The 13,818-nt window shown below is 52.1% G+C and overlaps 1 long non-coding RNA gene across 4 annotated transcripts; it reads left to right on the top strand.

Moving 5' to 3' along the window:
* The first annotated feature begins 525 nt into the window (after window positions 1–525).
* LOC128902086 (uncharacterized) lies at window positions 526–6,220 on the top strand. Of its 4 annotated transcripts, none has more exons than XR_008463621.1 (6): window positions 526–670; window positions 1,311–1,369; window positions 2,120–2,354; window positions 2,978–3,109; window positions 4,269–4,361; window positions 5,163–6,220. It is a non-coding gene; the product is annotated as an uncharacterized LOC128902086 (long non-coding RNA). The 4 variants fall into 4 exon arrangements; XR_008463618.1 differs by having other exon boundaries at window positions 4,272–4,361; window positions 5,163–6,218; XR_008463619.1 differs by having other exon boundaries at window positions 2,202–2,354; window positions 4,272–4,361; window positions 5,163–6,217.
* Window positions 6,221–13,818: the final 7,598 nt, after the last annotated feature.

Here is a 13,818-nt window from a genome sequence, read left to right as displayed (position 1 = left end):
CAGGTAACCTCCCCAAACGTACTAAACATGCCGCCTCCAGCCCTCCCCGGCACCGCCTCCCGCGCCGACGCGCGGCTGCTGCCCACACGCAGCCGCACCGGCGGGTGCCACCCTCGAGCTGCGGGAGCCCGGCTCGCCTTCGAAGTGCCGGACCCCAGGGAGCGCAGCGGGTTTTTAGGGAGAAAAAGCCGGGTTTGGGTGAATTCCCCGCCGGCGGGCCCAGCCGCACGGCCCCGTTGCCACGGCGACGGGCCCCCGCCCCCGCCGGGGCGTCTTCACCATGGCAACCGCTTCCGGGCGGATGGGCGAGAGAATAGGCCAATCAGAGCGCGGGCGCCGCGCTTCCATTGGTCAGATCGCCGCACCGCGCTCCCAGTGGTCGGATCACCTCGCCGGGGGTGGGGCGCGGCAGGGATTGACGGCGACGACGGGCCAATGGAGCGGGCTGCTCCAAATAAGGGGGGGAGGCGGGCGGCGGGGCCGTGGCTAATGGGCGCGCGCCGTGGGCGGGCCGGGCCGCTCCGGAAGCGGAGGGGGCCGGGCGGAAAATGGCGGCCGGCTCGGAATCAGGGAAAAGGGCGGAAAGCTGGGCCCAGCGGGCGGGTGCTCGGTCGGGCCGGGCCCGCGGTGCCGCCGCGAGCACGTCGTGAGGCAGCTGGACCGCGCCAAGGTGAGCGGCGGGGGGCCTGAGCGGGTCCGGACGGGCGATGGCGGCGGGCGGGAGGGCCCTGAGTGGGGCTGGGGGAGCCAGAGGCCTAAGGGGGGCCATTGTTGGATCGGAGGGGGGTGGCTGGGACCGGGTCCCCGCGGGGTCCCTTTCGCCTGCGGAGTTTGGGGTGCGGTGCCGGCGATGCCGGAGAAATAAAGCCAGGCAGGGCGGTAAGAAAGCAGCGCCCGGGACGTGCTGGTGCCGCCCTCTGCAGTTCCCCAGTGCTCCCCACAAAGTGCCCGTGGGTCCTGGAGGTGTCGGGCTGTGGGCTGGCTGCGGTCCCTCAGCGTCGCCCGGGGGGCTGCAGAGGGGGGAGGAAGCAGAGGGGGGAGGACGCTGGTTTGGGGCCTGACACAGAGAGCGGGTCTCCGGCTGGCAAAGGGACGCATGCGGCTGGTTTTGGGTCTGAGAGAGGGGGTTGTGTGGCTTTGTGCTCAGGAAGAGGGCTCGAGATGAAATCCCCACCGGGCCCCCCGTCTCCGTGTGGAGGGTCTGTCCTGGTCCCACTCCTGAGGGGAAGAGGTGGGGTGGGGGTCCCCGGGCTTGTCCCACTTGGCTGGGTGTGACAAACAGGCTCATTTCTCACCTCCTCTTTTCCTAGGGTCACCTTCTGCCGCACGGCAAGAGAATTCTGCACGAGTGATTCAGCTCGTGGCTCAGGTAATGGCACGCCTGGGTCTGGGGGAGTGGGGAGACACACTTGTGAGTTCAGGGGCGCTACAGATACTCCTTGTCAAAGCCACAGAGAAGCTGACGAGGAGATGCAGTGAACAGAGCGTACCTCCTCCCTGAGCAGGTTCTTTGGTAGTTAGGAATGGTTTCCTTTGGGGTCAAAGGCTGAACTTTCAGCTAAGATAAATTAAGAGCTGCCTGTTACCTTCATTAGGGTCAAGTGTTTCACTTCTGTGTGTTCCTACTGGTTCCAGGGGAAAGTGGGAAATAGCCTTTTCTTTGCCTATGCGTAACTCAATTTGGGCTAGTCTGTGGTGTCAGTCTAGTTCATGTTTGAGCACCAAGGTGCCAGTAGAAACGTACCAACTGAAACGTGATGGAAGCCGATGTGTTGCTTGATTTTTATTCTTTTTTATTATTATTATTGCTTGATTGTGGAGGGTGTGTTTTTCTGTGGCTCAGTCCACATTGTTCCTTGGAGCCTTCAGTCTATGACTTTTAAGCAAAAAAAAGTTTGTTGTTCCAGAAGAGGACTGGTCCTTCCTAGGACTGAGGTGTAGACTCGGAGGGTCTCTTAAGTACGCGGTCAGAATGAAAGCCAAACTTCACTGGATGTTGCTGCTGTCAGTCTTCCCTTTTGCTAATGTCCCCACAGCTCCCTCATGGGTGGGAGCTCTTGAATCATCCTTGATTTTTTTTTTTTTTTTCAGTCTCTAACATGTTTTTTTGTGTCCCCAGGAAGAGGCTACGTTTAAAAGTTCATTAGTTTCCTCCTGACCGTGCCAGTGACTAAAACTGAGTTATGATTTTTGAACCCCAGAAAAATGACACCGCTCTTAGAGATCCGGGCTATTTCTGAACATGTTTTCGTCACGTGCAAATGTCCTCGGGATGCAGATCGCCTGTGCTTGGTGCTCTGACGAGATGATACACTGAGACAGGGAAGAGCTCCGGCAGCCAGAAAAGACACAAGGTCCTGGGGTTTTTGTCTGTCTGTTTTCTGGGGTGGGGGTGCGTGTGCTTTCAAAAACAGTGCACTGTTGACCTCAGGTGGCAGCCTGCCGAGCTCTCTTGCTGCCTGATCTCTCCTTTCCTTTGTCACTCCTCTTTCGTGGCTGCAGCTTTCGTTTGGATAATTTTAGACGAGCTATGAAGTGACTCGCCTGTGTAAAAGTGCTTGCTGGCGATACCGGGAAGGACCATAAGGTCCTTGTAGTGTGGACTTTGAAGTTAATGTGAAGGCTTTGTCGGCTCTCCTTCTATGGTTTTTGTACGAAATAGTTTAAGAAAACACTAAAAAGAGTATAAGGTCCATTCTGGAGCATGTTACACCCATGCAAGGCTTACTTCCCTGCGTTTATTTTCTCTTCCTGAAAGCACAGTCTTCTCTTTCTGTGTGTGTACTGTTAAGTGATGCCGTGAAAAAAAACTGTGTACTAAAAGGGGGAAGAAACTGTTCGTAAGAGTTCAGATGTTCGGGAGAAGCAGACTCTGTGTTCACGATAAAAGCTTTATGCTTTTTCATCAATAAGTCTTTAGGATATCTTATAGCGGGAGTCGAGAAACCTTACTGAGATACTGGCATCTGTCCTAAAGGCGATCGAGGTCAAAGGAGAGACGTGGACAAACTGGGACAAAGTGGCATCTCGCTTCTGCACGTTTTCCAGGCGTTCCCACGAAGCGCCAGCAGCATCGTAACTAGTGACGGCGAGTCCTGATGTAGCTTTGGTGAGTTGTTGCTTCCACCATGTCCTTTGTCCATAACCTACGGTGTGTCATTTTGACATCGGTTGGAAAGAGATTTTTGGAAACGGAAACGTTTCTCGCTCAAAGCAGTTGCCTTTTTATGAAGTTCCCGTCAGAGCGGGTCCTCGGAGATGAAGCGCTGGGCAGCAGGAGTCACAAGCACCGAGACCTTGCGCTCTCTTTGCACTTCTTTGCCGGCGTTTGTGTTCTCGGTTGTTACAGTTGAGACCTCATAAAACCCTGTTTCTCCGCGTGTTCAGTACAGCCAAAAGCATTCGCCCATCTGCCGGCGCTTTTTGGTAGCCTGACGGATTGCGGCACTGGGGATTTGATTTTCCCCCCCACCCTTGAGAATAAAGCCATTTCGGGGGGATCTCTTATCTTGCTGATTTTTCTATGCTAAATGAAACTTTAAAAAAAAAAAAGCTAGAGTTGTGTAACTTAGAACTGACTTGTGTTGTTTAAACTGCTGCTGCCGAATAGCTGTGGCGTATGTTTTATAAGGCGTACTGAAGCAGTTAGGTATTTGTTATCCCCTGAAGTTCTGCATTTCTGTCTGGCTTTCAGTGGCGTGTTTTTTCTGGCAGCCTGGGGAGTTGCCTGAGAGCGGACAGAAAGGAAAAATTATTCCCTGTGCAGGGAGAAAAAAAAAAAATCTTTTTTTTTTTTTGTGTGGGGGGGGTGTGTGAATTGCCCAGGAAAGCGTGGAGCCCCAAGGTTTTTGGGGCGATGAAAGCGCTGCCAAGGGACAGCGAGGACAAGCCACGGCTTTGCCTCCTGGCACCTTTGGTGTGGGAGCAGTCGCTGGAGGTTTGATGTTTTTTTCCCAGCCCTGAGAGAGTGAAATAAGGTGTTTTTGAGGATGAAGTCGCCGGGAAAGCGACTTAAGAGCCCCAGGCTACCTGGGAAAGTGGCTCTAGTGCAACTAAATCTGCCAGTGAGTCAAAAAAGTCAGGGTTGTCAAAAAAATGCAAAGGTCTAGTAACCTGTATCAACAGCTGTGCCAGAGATGGTGCCGAATATGTTTTCCTCCACTCGGCTGTGGCCTTTGCAAACCTTCGCGAAAGAAGGAAGCTTTACATTCCTACCCAGCTTTGTGCTCAAAGCTTTTTTTTTTTTTTTTTCCTCCCCTCTCTCTCAGCAGAATGTCAACTGCCAGCGTTTCTCCATGTGGTGTTGTGCCGTGACAGTGCAGGACAGACGGAAAGGATCCGGAGTGCTCTGTGAGTATGAGGTATGTCTGCGATGTGTGTCTGCTTTTTTCCTAAGCGTGGCCTTTGAAGTTAACAGGAAGGCTTTGTCAGCTCTACTTCTATAGCTTTTGAATGAAATATTTTAAGAAAACACTAAAAATAACACAAGGTCTGTTCCGGAGCATGTCGTGCGGCCAAAAGCATTTGCCCATCTGATGGTGCTTTTTGGTAGCCTGATGGATTGTGGCACCGGGGATTTGATTTCCCCCACGACCCTCAAAAGTAAAACCATTTGGGGGTTTTATGTTGCTGATTTTTCTATGCAAAATTAAACTTAAAAAACAAAAAAAGGTAACGTTGTATAATTTACCCACTGACTCGCATTGTTTAAAGCGCAACTGCCCAATAGCTATAGCATACAATTTATGGGGCGGAGTGAAGCGGTTAGGTGTCGGTTCTAAAGGTTTAAAAAGAGGTGACTGAATGTTACCGGGTTTCCCCTGCTATTATGACAGAGTGCTCTGAGGTGCTTCTATTTCTGTCTGGCTTTCAGCGGCGCGTTTCCCTGGCAGCCCGGTAGCATCTCTGTCGAGCAGTGCCGCTGGCCAGACGTCCCTCCTCCTTGTGTAACACCCAAAAAAACCTGCGGTCAAATGATAACTGTGTGTTTTGGAGAAGGGTAGTTTAATGGTATCAGTTCACAGCCGTGCAAGTTGAACTAGTGCCGCAAGAAAGTCAAATACTAAGAGTATTTTTAATGAGCGTATGTAAATGTAGGCACACGTTTTCAGCACGGAGCGAATGACCAGGCTTTGTTCTTTATTGCTCCCTTCGCTCTTCAGGGTTTGACCCCTCTGTCTCGGCTGCATCGACCCTGTGAACGAGGTGACCGGCGGCAGCAGCGCCGTTACCAAAGACAGGCCTCTGCTTTGTTTCTGAAATAGTTGTTTCTTACTAACCCTTATTGTGTGAGAAAATAGCTAATTACCGACTTCATTACTGTGTAAAAATAGTTAGTCACTGAGCTGATGTTACAGATAGTGATAGTGAGGAGACAACCAGAAGTAGTTAATCACTTCAAGGTTCTTCTATATGTCAAGTATGTACTCTTATACCAATTAGGATGGAGTTAGGGCTGCTTCAAAGAACATCCTTATTATCTTCAAGAAGTTGGCAAACTTACAGCAAACATTTAGTGTCCTGAGATGACTCAACACCTTAAAAGGATAATGTGAGGAAGGGCCTCCTTACCCAAACGACCACAGGGAAACTCACGCTTGTGCAGAAGTGTTTTGCCGCCACAGCAAAACTTGATACACGTGTGCAAAAAGCCTATTCGGTCATCCTGATGAATAGGCAAGCCTAGGTGGAGTTATGGATTAGGTAGGTGGAATTATGAGAATATTTTGTGTATAAATAGTGGGTGAATATGCCTGGTAAGGTGTGCTAGACTGTGGGTTTTCCCCCTAGCACCCGATGTCTAATAAAGCACTATCTCCTCTCTGAACTACCTTCGGTTTCAAGGGCTTTTATTTCAGGTCACAGCACCAGGGCCGTAGCTGCGGCGGTGGCTCCGTCAGCGTGGATTCTGATTACGGCCCAGCCCGGTCCTGCCGCCCCGCACGCAGGGTGACGGATCTCCGGGCGGCCGCGCTGGGAGGAAGGGGCCAGGCATTTTTCAGCGCGGGCCAGAGGGTTTGCCGTCACACTAAGAACGTGTTCCAAATGGCATCGGTTAGCCTTAATCCTGACTTCAGGAGTTGGGCCGGCGCTGGCTTTTGCAGGCTGTGCTGTGTTTGGAGCTGAGGCGTTTCCCCAGAATCCTCCTGTAGCTCCTGTCCTGTCCCTTGGCCTGAGGGAATGCCTCTGTTCTCTTCTGCGCGACTTTCCCAGCACGCTGAACTCTAACGGGGGATTTCTGTTTTCCAGGTGCCTTGTTGGCGTCATGGGCTGCTCCAGAGACGCCCCAGCCCAGGTTTGCAGCCGGTGGCGGAGACCCCCTGAGGGGAAGGGGCCAGCCCTGGGTCTGGGCGTTGTGTTCCTTTTTTTGGGGGGGAATAGAAGGGTGTCTGTGTGTGTCTGGGGGTGATGACGTCATTGGGGGCACCCCCATGTCACCGGGGCAGTGACGATGCGGCGGAGGAGCAGGTGAGCAGGGGATGAGGGGGGGTTATGTGAGGGTCTCAGCCCCAAAACGTTGGAAAATTCTCGGGATGCGTTAAAAAATGTGAAAACCTGTAACTACGGGCGTGAGGCATTGAACTAGAGAACGATTCTCATTTATGTACGAGAAATACGTATATTGAGAAACAATACTAATTTATGTATGTAAAATAAGTTCACAATAAAAACCTCTGTCTCTAAGGATTCCATGGTTCTGTGTTTCTGCGTCATATAAAAGATCCCTGAACATAAAAATATTTTAAAAATGTATTTAAAGAAGATAAATGTGTAAAATAGGGGAGGGGGCGCTCCCGCCCGGCGGCTGAAGGCGGGTCCTGCGGGGGGGGGGAGCGGCGCGTGCGCGGCTTCGCGGAGGCCAGTCCGGCGCGTGTCGCGACAAAGCCGCGGCCGCAGGGCGAACCAGGACCGCCGGGACTCCGGCGAGCTCCCCGCCGCCTGGAGCGCGATCGGTGCCGCCCGCCCGGCCTCGAGAGCGGCCGTCGGCGCTCCAGTATCGGCTCTTACGCGTTACCGCGCCCCCGCCAGTGCCCGGCAGTTTTCCGGGTGTGCATCTCCATGGCCCCGCCGTCGTCCAGGACCCCGGAAGTGCCCCCTCAGTCCTCCGACGTGCATCTCTATGGCACTTTAGTCCTCCAGGACCCCGGAAGTGCCCCCTCAGTCCTCCGACGCGCGTCTCTATGGCACTTTAGTCCTCCAGGACCCCGGAAGTGCCCCCTCAGTCCTCCGACGCGCGTCTCTATGGCACTTTAGTCCTCCAGGACCCCGGAAGTGCCCCCTCAGTCCTCCGACGCGCGTCTCTATGGCACTTTAGTCCTCCAGGACCCCGGAAGTGCCCCCTCAGTCCTCCGACGCGCGTCTCTATGGCACTTTAGTCCTCCAGGACCCCGGAAGTGCCCCCTCAGTCCTCCGACGCGCGTCTCTATGGCACTTTAGTCCTCCAGGACCCCGGAAGTGCCCCCTCAGTCCTCCGACGCGCGTCTCTATGGCACTTTAGTCCTCCAGGACCCCGGAAGTGCCCCCTCAGTCCTCCGACGCGCGTCTCTATGGCACTTTAGTCCTCCAGGACCCCGGAAGTGCCCCCTCAGTCCTCCGACGCGCGTCTCTATGGCACTTTAGTCCTCCAGGACCCCGGAAGTGCCCCCTCAGTCCTCCGACGCGCGTCTTTATGGCACTCTAGTCCTCCAGGAGCCCGGAAGTGCCCCCCCAGTCCTCCGACGAGCATCTCTATGGCACTTTAGTCCTCCAGGAGCCCCTCAGTCCTCTGACGTGCGTCTCTATGGCACTTTAGTCATCCAAGAGCCCGTCAGTCCTCTGACACGCGTCTCTATAGCACTTTAGTCCTCCAGGAGCCCGTAAATGCTCTTCAGTCTTCTGGAAATCACATGCCTCCAGCACTCTTACAAAACCACAAAGCACGATTAACATTTAACCACAAAAATATCTGAAGATCACAAAAATAAAGCGACCGCTGCAGAACTCTCTTCTCCACAGCAACAACTCGACAGAAATCAAACAAAAGTGTGAGAGAATCACCAGAAGCGAGTCCCAAATGGAAATAAAAAGGGGTGGTGCTTTCCCTGCTGGGAATTTAAGTCAGGAGAAAAGGAACTGCTGCTCCTGTGACTGCCTTCACATCTCCTGGGGGTTGGCCCCGCCCTTTCCCAGGGGATTGTGGGAAGGGTGGTGGGCGGGGCCTGAGGGCAGTGGGCGGGGCCTGGGGTACATGAGCCCCAGCCTGGGCTCAGGAGCTCATTCTGCTGCTGGGCTCCTCTGGGGTTGGAGCTCTGTGGTCTCTTTGGTAAAGCGCGGCTTTGGAGCTTGTTGAACTGTTTGGGCAGGTCTGTTTTAACATTGAGACTAGTATGGATAAGAAATTAGAGGTAAGGCTTTTCAATGTAAGGCTTGATGCCATATATAGTAGAAAATGGACTCATATGTTAATTCTTTTTGTTTTGTTTTTTTTTCTCAGATCAGTGGTTTTGCAATGAGTGTTCAGTGTGGCTAGGTGGTTTAATAGTATGTCTCTCCTTTTTTATATTCTCAGTGCTGTGTGTTTTACTGTAATTCCTGACTTTATTGAAGATGGAATTCTGTTTTTCTCTAGTTTTGTGCTACACGCTGTAAGCAGTTTTTTTTTTTTTACCCTTAATTGGGCCGGTTATAAGATTATTGAGTAGGAGTTAGGGTGAATGTCTTATATGTGTTTATATATGGGATTTTAGCGCTTTGAGGAAGCAGCAGGGATGTAAGGCATATTGCCTTTCAGGGTATGCAACAGCTCACTGTGTTCCCCGATGGTGTGCAGAGTATCACAGTGGCCCTAGAGCCTTTGCGGCTTGCAGCAGGGCTCTAGTAGGTCAGGTCAGGGCTTCACTGACTTTGTGGGTCTGTAGCAGAGCCCGGAGTCTGTAGGAAGACACAAGATAGGAGATGACCACTGAACACAGGGCAGGGCTCAGAAGAGCAGCTCCCGAGGAGCGACTGATACAGGGGGTTCAAGCCGGCCAACAGAGGGCAGGAGCTGTTGGGAGGAAGTGGTGTGTTTTTCCTGATGGCTCAGGAGAAGAGAAAGGGTTTCTAAAGTTTTGGCGCTGGGGGATGGCTGGGAAAGGGAGATGGGTTCATGATTTTGTCTTGGACAGGTTTTGCAGTTGGGTTTGGGTGTTGATGGGGTCTGGTCTGTTCTAGTGTCTCACATTTGAGGTGAGCCAGACAGTCGCGAGGAGGAGCACGGAACTGGTGATTTCACAGAAATGCAATGGTAACGTTGTGTTTCTTGGTATCTTAGGTGCCGTGAATGGTTGTTGCTGCAGCTTTGGCCTCCAGAATTGGTGTGGAGCAGGCGAGCAGAACGCCACGGCGTTTGGGAGGCTGAGGGTGTTGTGGAGGAGGTTGGCATCTCCTCTCAAGATGCTTATTGCTTGTGCTGTGGTTGCTTTGGGGATTCATGGGGTTTTTTCCTGTTGCAGAGGAAGAGGAGGAGCTTGGTGACTGCAGGAAGATATCAGATGGCTGTTTTTTGTGGATTGCATCAAGGACGGATTCCGACTCCCGGCCATCTGAAAGATAAGTTGAGAGACCGGCGCCCGAGAGGGGCCAAGGGGATGAGGTTGACAGTTGCAAAAAGGGCCCATTGAAGTTAGCGTAGCAGCGAGGGCTGTCCTGGAGCACAGTCCCCTTTGGCCAGGTCAAGGATGTGGCTTACTGATCAGTGTGATGCTCGCACATCCCAGGCAGGGCAGTTCCAGTCTGTGTCTGTTGTCATGTCATTCGTGTGGTCTGTGTTCTGTGTCTTAGACCTTTCTCAGGTCTTGAGGTCATCTTTTAAGCTCCAGGAGCACGGCATAGTGCCTCAGGCGCCATCCCTAGGGTTTCAAATGCCTGCATCTGTGGGCATAGCACCAATCATCTGCCGCTCTTCTTGTGTCACATGCTCAAAGCGTAGATTGGTCTTGCAGGGAAGAAGTCCCAGTTGTGGAAGTGGGCCGTTTGGAAACTTCTGAGATGCATCATTATGTTCTTAGGTCTTGAAGCCAGGCTTCCGATACATATGTCGTCTCCGTTTTGAGAGTCACTGCTTGTCTTGGCCCATGTTGTTTTACCGATTTCCTGGGGCTTCCCTAGAGCCTCCTCACGTCACCATCAGGGGCATGCAGGCCTTCTTCCCCAAGGGTGACTTCCATTTAGGTGCGTTCTTCTTGATGAGATTTTTTTTTCCATAAGTGTCACTTTTCTTGCTGAGAGTTTTCCCTCATTTTGGAGGCACATTGTTTGTAGTGTTGGTCTGTGCTTGTGTGTGTTGGGCTTGGAGCTGCTCTGCCTGGTCACGTAGAGTCAGGGGTAGGGGGAAGAGCAGCAAGAGTCTATGGGTAATACATTGATCTAACGATACTGTTGAGGCAAAGGTGGTACAGTCAACTCCCATCAAGTAGCCATCAGCGGGTGGTGTGGGCAGCTCTTTAATTAAGGTTTTTTTTTTTGGGATGAGCAGAGCTATGTGGGAGAGGCTGTTCAGCAGTACTGAAGCAGACTGCACCTCCAAGATGTCAAGGCTGTTTTGTGTGGGGCTTGAAGTTAATGGGGTTTTTAATGTTAGGCTGTAGTTACAGCCCAGGTGGTATTTCTAAATAGGAAGAAGAATTTTGGTGTTCTGAAGGTATTGATCTGCATCCAGCTGACTGGTTTGATATAGTTTTATCAGATGCATGAGGGACAAGCTGTGCAGAGCAACCTAGGGGAGCAGAGGGGAGCATCGTAACAAAGGGGGTCAGTGGGCAGTATTAAAGTGAAGATGGGATGTGTGGATCTATGACTGCGTTATGGTAACATATTTTTTCAGTTTGGAGCTCGAAGCGATGCTGGATTTGGCCGCCAGGGCTGACTAGGGCAAGGTAAGCGATGGGCTGAAGTTGCAAGTATTTTTTCAGGTGTTGTATTGTGGGTCAAGCTTTAAGCAACCCGTTTGATGTGGATTTTACAGGTGGTGCACAAGCCTCTAGGCGGCAACCTGACGGAGGATGGGCCAGCAAGGTGTCAAGGTAAAGGGGTGGGATAAGGGAATCGGTGCACGCACCTACAGATTTGGGCAGTATCTCAGCATGTACTGTTTTGCTTGGGTTTTTGTAGGTGTTACACCTAGGCTCAGAGAGGTGATGCTACATGCCGATAAGGGATTCAAACAGGTGAGGTCGTTGTAGGTATGGTCGGTGTATAGCAGCAGAATACTACGTGGCAGCTCAGTGGAGTGCTTGTCTTTGGTTTTCAGGTACGTGTGGGCGGCCTATGGAACCGGACGAGCATTTGGTGTGAGCAGGGTAGTAGAGAGCAGGTGCACAGGGCTGGCGATTACTTTAAGTGCAATGATAACTTTCTGTGTCTCAGTCTCTTAGATGCCGCAACCAAAGATAGCCTGTGGGGGGCGGTGAAAACGGAATGTTGGTGAGGAGGGTTCTAAACACGCTCAAGTGACTTAGAGGTCACTCTAAGGGTGGGGTGTAGGAAAACGTTTGTATCTTAAGTGGTGTTCAGTCTTCTGTGCTTAACAAGTAGAACACCCGTTGACTTATAAGAGGCCTGTTGTAGACTCAGAAGCACCCTAAGGAACACGCTTGAGACCCCTGCTCTGCCGTGGGAAAGGTCGAAGCACAGTGGTAAACTCTACCTGCGTCAATCCCCGACAGACCAGTGAAAACAGGGTGCTTGGCAATCCGCTAGCATCGACTGAGCTCTGCAGCACGTACAGTGTTGCTTGTTTGCCTTTGCCCTGGTGCCGCTTTTGGGATTCCTCTGTTGGCGACATAACAAAAGTACATTTATTCTTTGCAGTTCTTCTGTTGTTTTGCGGTTGTTAATGTGTCCTGCCTCTGCCAGCTCAGACACAGCTGCAGCATCTGATTTTGGAGTTTGCACAGTGCAAGTGAGCAGAAGGCAAGAGCCTTCAGAGGAGCGGGTTGTTGGAGGAAGGGTCTGTGTTGCCTGATGCATTGCTGACTGACTGCACTGCTGTGTGTGGACTCTTTTGTAGATGATGAAGAACCCGACGACCGAAGGATTCATCCCGTTGGCTGATTGTGGTTTTCCTTGTTGAGGATGGAGTCAGACTCCCCGCTCTCCGAAAGATAAGTTGAGGGACCAGCGCTGGAGCGGGGTCAGGGGAGGGAGGGGACAAGGTTGGCAATTGCAGGGAGGGATTTTAAAGTCAGCGTAGAGCAGAGGCATTTCCAGGAGCGGTCCCCTTGGGGCAGGTAAAGGGAGCAGGTTAGTCTTCGGCATGATGCTAGGTTGTGCTGGGCAGGGCGGTTCCAGCCTGTGTCTGTTGTTGTGTCATTGGTGTGGTCTGTCTTCTGTGTCTTAGACCTTCCCAGATTCTCCATGTCCCTATTGCCCTTTGTGCTGAAGGACAACAGCATGCACCTCAGTCGCAGCCCCCAGGGTCTCAAATGTCTGTCCATATTGGCAGAGCATCAACCGGGCAATGCTTTTCTTGTTGCATTACAAGCTTAAATGGTGGATCGCTCTTGAGTCTGGGAAGTTTCCAGTTGGTCCTTTTTTGCAGAGTTGTTCCCGGTTACGTGACCAGTTCTACTCTCTAAGCAGTCCATTTTCAGGGACTTCTGGGATTTCTGTGGTGCGTCGCTACGTTCTTAGGTCTTGGAGCCAGGCTTCCTGCGCACACATCTTCTCATTTTGGAGAGTCTCTTCTTATCACGGACTGTGACATTCTACACTTGGTTTCAGGGAGTTCCGTAGAGCCTCTTCACATCACCATCATGGACCTGCAGGTCTTCTTGCCTGATGGTGACGTCTGTCCTGGTGTCATTCTTCTTGCGGAGAGCATTCTCTCATCTCTGTGGCGCATTGTTTGTAGTATTCTGTGTAGTGTTGGTCTGTGCTTGTGTGTGTGTTTGGCTCGGAGCCGCCCTGCCCAGGGATGTAGAGTCAGGGGTAGGCTGAACAGCAGTAAGAGTCTACGGTTACTGTGTGGATCTGCCTAGACTGAGGCCAGGGCAGTACAGTCGCCTCAACTGGAGTGGACGTCAGCACATTGGATGGATGTGACTTACAGTAATGTTTTATGGGGAAGAGCAGAGCTCTGTGGGAGGGGCTGTTCAGCAGTACTGAAGGAGACCGCATTTCAAAGATGTTAAGGTTGCTTTGTGTGGGCCTTAAATTCAGTGGGTTTTTTAATGGTAGGCTGTAGTTGGAGCTGAGATTGTATCTCTAAATTGGAACAAGACTTTTGGTATTACAGAGGTATCGCTCTGCATTCAGGTTATTAGTTTGATATTGTTTTATCAGATGCACGAGGGACAAGCTATATCGGGCAATGTAGGAGAGACGAGCGGCACGCGGTAAGAAGGTGGGTCGGCACGTGATCTGAGAGGGGTGATGTGCCCGGTGGCTCTATGACTACACTACAGTATCCTATTTTTTCAATTTGAAGCAATGGGCGATATTCGATATGGGCACAGGGGAGGAGTGGGCCAAGGTGAGTAGCGGTGGGTGGGGATGAAGTCACAGTTCTCTTTCAGGTGTTGTATTGTGGGTGAAGTTCTAAAAGTCCCTTGGTTCTGCCTTACAGGGGGTGTGCCAGCCTCAAGGCGGCAGCCCCACAGTATGGAGACCAGGTGGACCAGCAGACAAGGTGAAGGAGTGGGCTATAAGAATTATTGCAGTCAGGCTGAGGTTTTTGGCAGTATCGCAGCTTGTGCCTTCTGTTCGGGTGGTTTTTTTGGTCAGGTGCGGCACGCAGGCTCAGAGGGGCACAGCCGCATGGGGATGAGCGGGCCAAAAGGTGAGGCAGATGTGGGCCAT

This window comes from Rissa tridactyla, chromosome W (assembly GCF_028500815.1).
Source record: "Rissa tridactyla isolate bRisTri1 chromosome W, bRisTri1.patW.cur.20221130, whole genome shotgun sequence".
In the NCBI taxonomy this organism is placed as follows: Eukaryota; Metazoa; Chordata; class Aves; order Charadriiformes; family Laridae; genus Rissa; species Rissa tridactyla.
Note: the sequence above shows the minus strand (reverse complement) of the source record. Positions and strands in the feature narration are given on the sequence as shown.